This window comes from Xenopus laevis, chromosome 8L (genome assembly GCF_017654675.1).
Source record: "Xenopus laevis strain J_2021 chromosome 8L, Xenopus_laevis_v10.1, whole genome shotgun sequence".
Classification (NCBI taxonomy): domain Eukaryota; kingdom Metazoa; phylum Chordata; class Amphibia; order Anura; family Pipidae; genus Xenopus; species Xenopus laevis.
The window spans coordinates 30,511,346-30,520,717 of NC_054385.1; the positions used below are offsets into that span (position 1 = coordinate 30,511,346).

At 40.6% G+C, this 9,372-nt stretch overlaps 1 protein-coding gene across 2 annotated transcripts in view; it reads left to right on the forward strand.

The window, feature by feature from the left end:
* The window catches only part of ophn1.L (oligophrenin 1 L homeolog), a 141,625-nt gene extending 139,110 nt beyond the window's left edge, over nucleotides 1-2,515 (forward strand). For both annotated transcript variants that reach the window (XM_018241080.2, NM_001086523.1), the window contains 1 exon segment: nucleotides 304-2,515. The gene's annotated coding sequence lies outside the window, so the exon portion shown is untranslated.
* Nucleotides 2,516-9,372: the final 6,857 nt, after the last annotated feature.

A 9,372-nucleotide genomic window follows, 5' to 3' on the forward strand; every position in this document is an offset into this window, starting at 1 on the left:
TCGAATGTTGAATTGGACCAACCTGTAGCCAGTCAGGGTATTTTACTGTACATTTTCAGTTAAGACTAATAGCTTCATTTTCTTCCTGCTTTTTCTTTATTTATGCTTTCGATTTCATCTAGAAACAAGTTTGACACATTTTTTGTCCAATGCAGTTAGCTGTTGGCTTGGTAGACCAATATATTGTGAATTGGTTGACTGGTTGCAAATGCTTACATGATCATGACCGGTCTTTCCACTTTCTGCATTGTGATCATCCCAGTTGCCAAGCAGTTTGTAATGGAAACATTTGCTTTTTCTTAGGAGCTGATGTTCATTGTCCCTGGCTGGTCCAAGGGAGGACGGCAACCTTTTCAACAGTGACCCCTGCAGGCACCTGTGACAGTAGATGTGAAATTAAATGTATCTTGTCCACACCATTACATTCCACCAATAGGACCTTTAGGGAAATGCATGTTTCTCCTAGGGGCCTAAAGGTGCCACAAGAAGGAGAAGACATCCTAAAGCCTTGGCTATTGTAGAGGAAATCATCTAGTCTGAGGCATGTTCTTTTATGTGAGGTACAGTGCACTAGCAAGACCCCAAGTTGGCATACATGGACAGGTTTGAAATAAGAAGGAAGAGTATGATGGTAGAAAGCAATTAATCATGCTCTGTGCTCTAGTAGCGCAAGAAGAACCTGTTTATACTAGAACATGCCAGCAATGGCATATGTCTGGACCATACACTAAAATACTCCTTGGCTCAAATAGGTAGCAGCACCATTATGTGTTGCTTGGTCTTCAAAAATCACAGACTGAAAGTATTGAGAACTGCAAGACATTTCTATGGATATCAGACCAAATACAGACAAATGAAAGGACCAGGTCTTTAATTTCATTGTCCTGAGAACTCCTAGAACCTTTTCCTATGGAGTCCGCTACTTTTCCTATGGAGTCCACACAGGCTCTGTGTTTCAATGAAGGAGAAACAAACATATGTAAATAATAACTTTCCGTTAGAGGCATTTACCCTTCTTAGGTGTTTACTTGTTCCTGCAGTTAAATCAGATTTCTTTTTATACAAATCATGACAATGTTCATTGACTATAATGGCAGTTTAGAATCTGATTGAGGTTTCCTTTTTCTTCATTGGTCTCTTGGTTGTATCCAACATCCAATCGTAATAATTAATTAATTAAGTACAGATTTAAGGGTTCAATCATTTGGAATTCCTACTTCTTTTTTGACTTGTACTGTGCCTTAGTAATATTTTACAAAAGAGAGCACACATAGGAATTATTTTTAAAATCGGGACCAAAAACATTTTACTGGGGGTATTTGCCTCAACCTCTTATTTATAAAGTAAAATTTGATAGGGTCATCCTAGGCTTTTTAGTGCATATTCAATTGCTGATATTTAATAACATGAAGTTTACAGTGCTTTGTGAGTGTTACATGTAGATAATACTTTGAAGCAAGATAGTTCCTTATGTCACTCTGCACATCCCATTGTGCCCCAAAAGCTAGCCGTGAAGTCCTTACTCAGGAACACAGACAGGCCATCGGCCATAACCAGGAATGGCAGTTTTTTTCGCTTCAGCCTTCTATTTTTTAGCACACCTTTTCATACCAAGTTCATAGTTTACTTACTCATAAAATGCTTGTTAGCAATGTTTCCAAAAACAGAATTCCTAACCGCTTACCAGAGAATCCCCAGAGTGATTTCCGCAGCTTATAAAGACATCCCTGACTTTCCAGACATATGTAAAAGCCCCATACAAGATTACAGTCTCTCTCTGTCCTTGGGAATCACTGTACGGATTTTATATAAACTGTGAAAAAAAAATCACTTTCTCTTTAACCAACTGTAAATATTTTAAGGCGTCGCTCTGGCATTAACTCTGCCATAGAAAGCCATGAAGTGACAATCTTTAGCAAGATTAATGTTCAGGCATGGGGCAGACACACTGTAGATGTCTAAGTCTAATGTCTATCTAAAATTTCCTCATTTATATAAGCCCATAACAAAAATTCCACCTATGAGTTTATTTAGCAAACAAAAGGTTTGTGGACCAAAAAGGCAAAATATACTTTATTTATAAATTGGGATTATCTTATACAGAAAAGCAGGCTGGCCATGGCTATTAGTGTTTACATAATATTGCATTTGTACAAAGATGCTCTCATACTCTACAGTCGATTTAAAGGAATATAAATGAAGGCTAAATACTGATTTACAAGTGTTTGCAAAATAAAGGACTTTGAGAATCCAGCACAATAAAGCTGCTTTTCCATTGGAGATGGAGCCAGGATGAACTTTATTGTGCTCCTTGTCCGTCATGACTGGCAGCCATTTTTATTCTTGTTGCTTTTCAGTGCACGCATTGTAACTACAGTTCTGTGAATAGTTGTGTAAAAAAATTTGCTTTGTACAATTTTTGTTAGTGTCTTGTTTTTCTGAAGAGTCAAATTTTTCAGGCTGTTGTAATGGAGCACTAGAAGGATAAAATAAATAAACATATTGTCCCCTGCAAGTTTGAGTGTGTGAGTGATATTTGTAAGTAGCGCTACTTCATGGCATGTGCCGTTGGCTACACACTAATGAGAAAAGGATCCAACCACTAAAACAAATGAAAGGAAAGTACAGTTGTGGGACCTGTTATCCAGAATGCTCGGGACCTGAGGTTTTCCAGATAAGATGTCTTTCCATAATTTGGATCTCCATACCTTAAGTCTACTAAATATCATTTAAAATTTAAAAAGGATTGTTTTCCCACCAATAAAGGTTAATTGTAATTGTGTAGTTGGCATCAAGTACAAGGTAATGTTTTGTTATAAAAACAGGTTTTAACATTTTGAATTTAATTGTAATGATCTATGAGAGACAGCCTTTCCATAATTCAGAGCTTTCTGGATAACGGATCCTATACAATGTTTTGGCCTAGAACTTTATTTCTAATGGCCCTGTTTATCTCATGATAACATTGAGGGTAGGGCAAGAAACAATACAACTGGAGCTCAGAGCAGATCAGGGGGGTTGGCAATAAATAGGCGTAGTCAGTGCAGACAGGGGGTGACAGAATTTAGATGTATGGTTAGTATGTCCCTTTTATTCAGAAAAAAACGATAGAAATTCCATACCTACTAACATTTTACAGCAGAATTGTGCTTCATACACTGGAATACCTGTTATTGCATAGCATTAGGATATCACTGTTGATGGGCTATAAGAGCACCTAGGAAGTTCCTGGATCAGCTAGCAATGCCTGGTGTGATGTCCGGCCATGGAGCTATGGCAACAGTAAAGAAACTTGTGACAGGACAACTTGAGATAATGAACTTTACACAGGTCTAATGAGGACACTTCTAAAAGGAAACTCGCATCAGTTATATTACTTCCATAAATAACCTGGGGTAGTACTGAATTTGCTAATGGGGGTTTAACAAGTCGTACCTGACAAAATGGCCATAGAGGAAAGTAAACGGCATGACGGATTGTGTTCTATTCTATAGCAATAGGCTTATACTGTCAGGATTCCGTTTCAGCAAGGATAGGGTTAACTTACCTGTTGGTCTCCTCCAATCAGCTGAGGAAGGAGTCTTTTTATAGATCCAGCCCCTATTGGCTCACTACCAGAGCTACCAGGTTCTGTAGTTTAGAGGAAGGGTGTTCCTGCAATTTTGCTTGAGGGAGTAATTCAGTTTGTGTGTTGAGAAATTTTGCCTTTCTGACATTGTCTAATCCAAATCCTCAGGGCCGGATTTACATAGTGGGGACCCCTAGGCCGATTGCCGTTTGTCTTCCCTTGATTCATGCACCAATTTTCATCATCAGGTTGGGAGCACTGGGGATTGGCAAACAGGGAATTTAAAAAGCTGTTGTATCTCATCACTAGAACTTCAAAACCAATGTGGCTGTGGTTGGGCAGTATGCCGCCCGCTAAAATCCTGCTGCCCTAGGCCCGGGCCTTGGTGGCCTTTCACAAATCCGGGCCTGTAAATCTTTCGGGACTGTGCGTGATTCTTTTTCTTTGAGTATGATCCGGCTCTGTCCTCTGGTTTCTGCTCTCAGCTATATCCATGGTACTGTGTCCTTTTGATTTCCCGTGTATGATCCAGCCCGTCTGACTTCTCTCTCTGCCTTATTATCCTTCCAACTCTGTCACTCTAACTGCTACTGAATAATATGCTGGGCAGTTACTGTATACATGGGGCTGTGATTCCTCGTGCTCTCAACCCATCTCTTTTCTAAGTCTGCTGGGATCTGTACTACCACACTACAGAGGTTGAGGGTTGCAGTTGCACTACAGTGTTTTTTTGTTGGGAGTAGTCTGCTTTTCTAGACTTAAATCCAGTCACTGATAAGTGGGGACTCAGCTACTGGGATTCAATGCATATTATGATAAGTAACCCTAACACCTGCATTATCATGCATACCTTCCAAAGGGGACCAATTTGGCCTATTTACCCTGACACACCCTTAATCTGTCAGAAGTTTTGCACACCCAATAGTGGCCATTGGACGTCATGCTCATGTACATAGGTAGTTGGTGCCCCAGGCTTAGGGCTCTTACACACGGGTGTTTATTCTGTATTTTGTTTTTTAAACGGATGCTGAAAACACATAGATTGCATCTAAATGTGTTTTTTTTTTTGCATCTAAGTGCGTTTTCTTCCGTTCCAAACACAGCCCTCTGTTCTATTGATAGCTGAACAAGCGTCAAGCGCAAGAAAATGCAACATGCTGCATCTAAACAAAAGCAATAAATGCAAATGGCCCTTAGGCTGTTAATAAAAAACGATGATCGAGGCACAGCTGTCAGATATTTTAAAGGGGTGATTTATCTTTAAGTAAACTTTTACCATGTCATAGAATGGCCAATTCTAAGCAATTTTTTAATTGGTCTTCATTATTTTATATTGTTTTTTTTTTTAATTATTTGCCTTTTTCTTCTGACTATTCAGCTTTCAAATGGAGGACACGGATCCCGTCTAAGAACAAATTCGCTGTAAAACTAGACAATTATTGTTATTGCTACTTTTTATTACTGATCTTTCTATTCAGGCCTCTCCTATTCATATTCCAGCCTCTTGTTCATATCAATAGATGGTTGCTCGGGTAATTTGGACCCTAGCTTGCAGATTGCTGAAATTGGAGAGCTGCTGATTGAAAAGCAAAATGACTCAAAAACCACAAATAATAAAAAATGAAAACCAATTTCAAATCGTCTCAGAATATCACTCTCTACATCATACTGAAAGTTAACCTAAAGGTGAACAACCCTTTTAAGACATGTAGGCCAGTTTTAGTAATCCTCATCCTAGGTGCAGTTCTGCAGGGAGATGTGATTTGCAAAGTTGTAGGTGCTCTTGTTTTTACATTTTTAAAAATGTCCCTGCCTGTGTCCACATCAACTAGTGCCCATCCCCCTGAATTTTTAATGGTCCAGGTGGTATCAGTGGAGATGGATCTAACCCTTTGGGTATAACGTTTAAGAAGGAGCTGGGCAGCTGACTGATCACGGGACAGCCTTCAGAGTGCAGCAAGTAAAAGAAAAAATAAATAGGCCAGATTCTTAAATTATACCTATATTTGTCCCTGTATTGAGTTATACTGTTTTGATGGTTCCTACAGTGTATTTTTTCAATTCCAATCTAACTCTCATCAGGGTTGAGCATTTTAATAAGTCCTGCCTTCTCTCCCCGGTTGAAGTGAGTCAGTGCGCACATATATCACTCGGCACAGCTTGGTAGGTCACGGACACAAACAATGTTAAACGCTAATAATTTTATTGCCCGTGCTGTTCTAGATGATTGAGCTCATCAGTGGAATAGAAAGGAACTGTCATCATGACTCTCTGAACTCAAGGGAACCCTCCCACCCGTTGCTCCATAAGCAATGAATTACTGTAAATCCATCAAGCCAAACCGGATGAACATGCCACACGGCTCCTGGTGCCAGCCTCATGAAAGGAACAGGTTTTTTTTTCATAAGATCACTTGAACCATGAGAACAAAGCTACCAACCAGCAATAGCAGCAATAGCTAAACTATCATTTCCAGCAGCGAGTCTGCTGTGGATTTAAATTTTCAATGGCTGGAAGATTTGTTTAGAGAGTTGGATTACTGTAACGTCTTCCGTAACTTCCAATAGCATTTTCTGGAAAATGAAAAGTAGGGAAAATGGGACGTTCTGTATAGAGTCAATAATGCAGACTGTGTAATATGGAAGGATACTGTAGGTTATTGTCAGTGCAAATTATTTCTACTGGCTGATACTATATAGTTGGCACCTAGGTACTGTAGCTACTGTACTGTTTATACAGCCATTTTCAGCCAAGTAAGGCTCCGTGCTTCAAATGTGTAAGGGAGAACAAGGTGCTCCAGAATTAAATGTAAAGTAACTCACCATACAGTGAAAGTAGTCCGGGTGCACCAGCCCCAGACCCCCAGCTTTAGGGAGCGGTACAGCAAAAGATAAGGAAGCAGAGCTGTCCGGCACTCAAATGGATCCACAGGACCAGAGATATTCAGTTAAAAGATATTTTTATTAGTAGAAAAATTAAAAATATATTTGCATCTCCATCCACCCTTCGCGTTTCGCACCTTTTGGGGTGCTTAGTCATGGGCTCCGTGCTTGCCATGTATACTCTTAATGAGTAAATAAATAAATTAAAAGTATAATGGTTGGTTATTCCCTTATACATCTATTCTGTTTATTACAGTTTTTACTACAGGGGTTGATGAGGCCCGAAGGTGCAAAAGGTTGGACTATGGCTATTTCTGACCCCAGCACCAAATTAACTGGGTAGAGTTGAACAACCTGAGGCTCTACCAGTTTCGGACTGGGGGGGGGGGTTCTGGGCCCTCCAGGGGCTGCCACATCAGGGACCAGCACACACCCCGGGCACCCCAACCTCCCCTCCTTTATCACCCCGACCCCCTCTCTGCCACATATTTGTTGCATGCCATGGGCCTCCTGCCACCAGCAGGGCCACTGCTACAAATCACCCTCTGCCCCATCATCAGCGCCCCCCACAGCCCGTACCTTCTTCATGTTTATTTCTTTGTGTGGTGAAGGGGGAGGTCAGGAAGAAGAGAAGGATCACCAGTTGTGGGGAGTAGGTCTGGGCCGGCGGGGCCCACCGGGTTTTTTCCTGGTGCTCCAGCAGCCCTGTCCGACCCTGGGCTCTTCAGGGAATCCTTGCAATAAGATATTTGTAGCAAAAGCAAAGTAAGCTATGAAGCGGAATTTCCTCCAAGACGCAACTTTACTGCCAGATACAGCTGACAGTTTCTAGAAAAATATGGTAGTTTTATTTGGTGTCAGGTTTTGAAGGCAACTTCTGGGTGATCAATGAGAAATTAGCTAGGAATGATTTGAGCAAACAGTTGGACCTGATTCATTATATAAGGGTGGGTCATTAGCAACTGGACACGCTGGTGACAGATTTCTGATATAAGTTGGGTAGAATTGCTAGACTGCAGCTGTGACCATACTGTACTGACATTCCTGGATCTGAATCCATCAGCTGAGGAATAGACATTCTCTGGCAATGGGTGACTGGTGAACTAAAGCTGGTGCCAGGGCACCCTATCCTCTGCAATAAGCCATAAATGTAAAACCCCACATTTCTGCAGTATATTACATAAGCTGGCCTTCTCACCAACGTTGGGACCAAAGAGCTGGAATTGATTGTAAGGTGTCAAAAGAACTGAGAATTAGTCATTATGTGACTATCATCCTAGGCCTCTGTCCATGATTATGGGCTTAGACTTTGCACAAAGTCTAAATCCAGGCAGAATCCTTCTCCATATAGTAAATGTGCATGACGTACACAGCCGCAGGGCAAACATTACACTTGCTGTGGGCTAAATGAGCACCACCAATTGAGGCATTACTATTTTAAAGGGAATGTTTCACCTCATAAATATACCGTTTTCCCAAATGAAATATGTTGAAGAGCTTGTCCAATTCATTAACTTCTTTCCGGTAGTAGCTCATAAAATCAACAGCACTGGATGTCAAGAACCTGAGTGCCATAGAATCTATGTATTTAGTGTTTAGAGCTGTTTGTCCAGCAACACATGGCCCAACAAGTTAAGAGCGTGCTGGCAGCAAAAGGGTTAAAATGTCAACCATCCTAACGTTATTGCGCCTTTAACTTGTCACCTGACGGCTGATGGTTTCTGCAGGGTAGACTTGATGCTGCAGATAAAGCCACCAGTGTTCAGTGCTGAATACATTAATGAATTACCCAGGGACTAATGCTCAGTCTTGTTTTAAGAAGCTTTTACCCTTAGACCAAGAACTATGTTTGCTGTCTGCTTTAATACATAGAATACATAGAAGAGGGAATTTCCATATTGTTTGACTTGGATAACCAAAGATGAAAAGGAAAAGACAAGCAAAAAAAAGTAATAAAGATAAGTAATAAAAAGTAACAATAAATGTGTAACCTTACAGAACTTTTGTTTGTAGATGGGGTCAGTGACCCCCATTTGAAAGCTGGAAAGAGTCAGAAGGAAAAAAAATAAGTTGCTTAGAATTGATCATTCTATAACATAATGAAAGGTGAACCACCCGTAAACCTAGGGACTGGGCAAGAGTTAAGTTAAGTCTGTTGGGCTTAATGAAGTCGTTTGCACGTGGATAGGAAACTGGCTACAGGATCGGGTACAGAGGGTGGTTGTTAATGGGACATTCTCTACTTGGAGTAAGGTTCTTAGTGGGGTCCCTCAGGGCTCGGTATTGGATCCACTTTTATTTAACTTGTTCATTAATGACTTAGGGGAGGGTGTTGTAAGTAATGTATCAGTGTTTGCAAATGACACAAAACTATCCAGCCCAATTAATTCCATCCAGGATGTGGCATCCTTGCAACATGATCTTAACAAACTGGCAATCTGGGCAGCTAAGTGGCAAATGAGATTCAATGTTGATAAATGTAAAGTCATGCACCTGGGATGTAAAAATATCCAAGCCACTTATACCTACCTATATCTTTCACTGTATAGAGCACTTGTAAGGCCCCATCTAGAATATGCCATACAGTTTTGATCTCCATCACTCAAACAGGACATTATTGTATTAGAGAGGGTACAGAGAAGGGCAACTAAGCTGGTAAAAGATATGGAAAATCTTAGCTATGAGGAAAGACTGGCCAAGTTGGGGATGTTCACGCTGGAGAAGAGGCGCTTAAGGGGTGATGTGATAACTATGTATAAATATATAAGGGGATCATATAATAATCTAATGCTTATTTACCAGTAGGTCTTTCCAGCTGACACAAGGTCACACATTCCGTTTAGAAGAAAAGAGATTCCTCCAAAATATTCGGAAGGGGCTTTTTACAGTGAGAGCTGTGAAGATGTGGAATTCTCTCCCTGA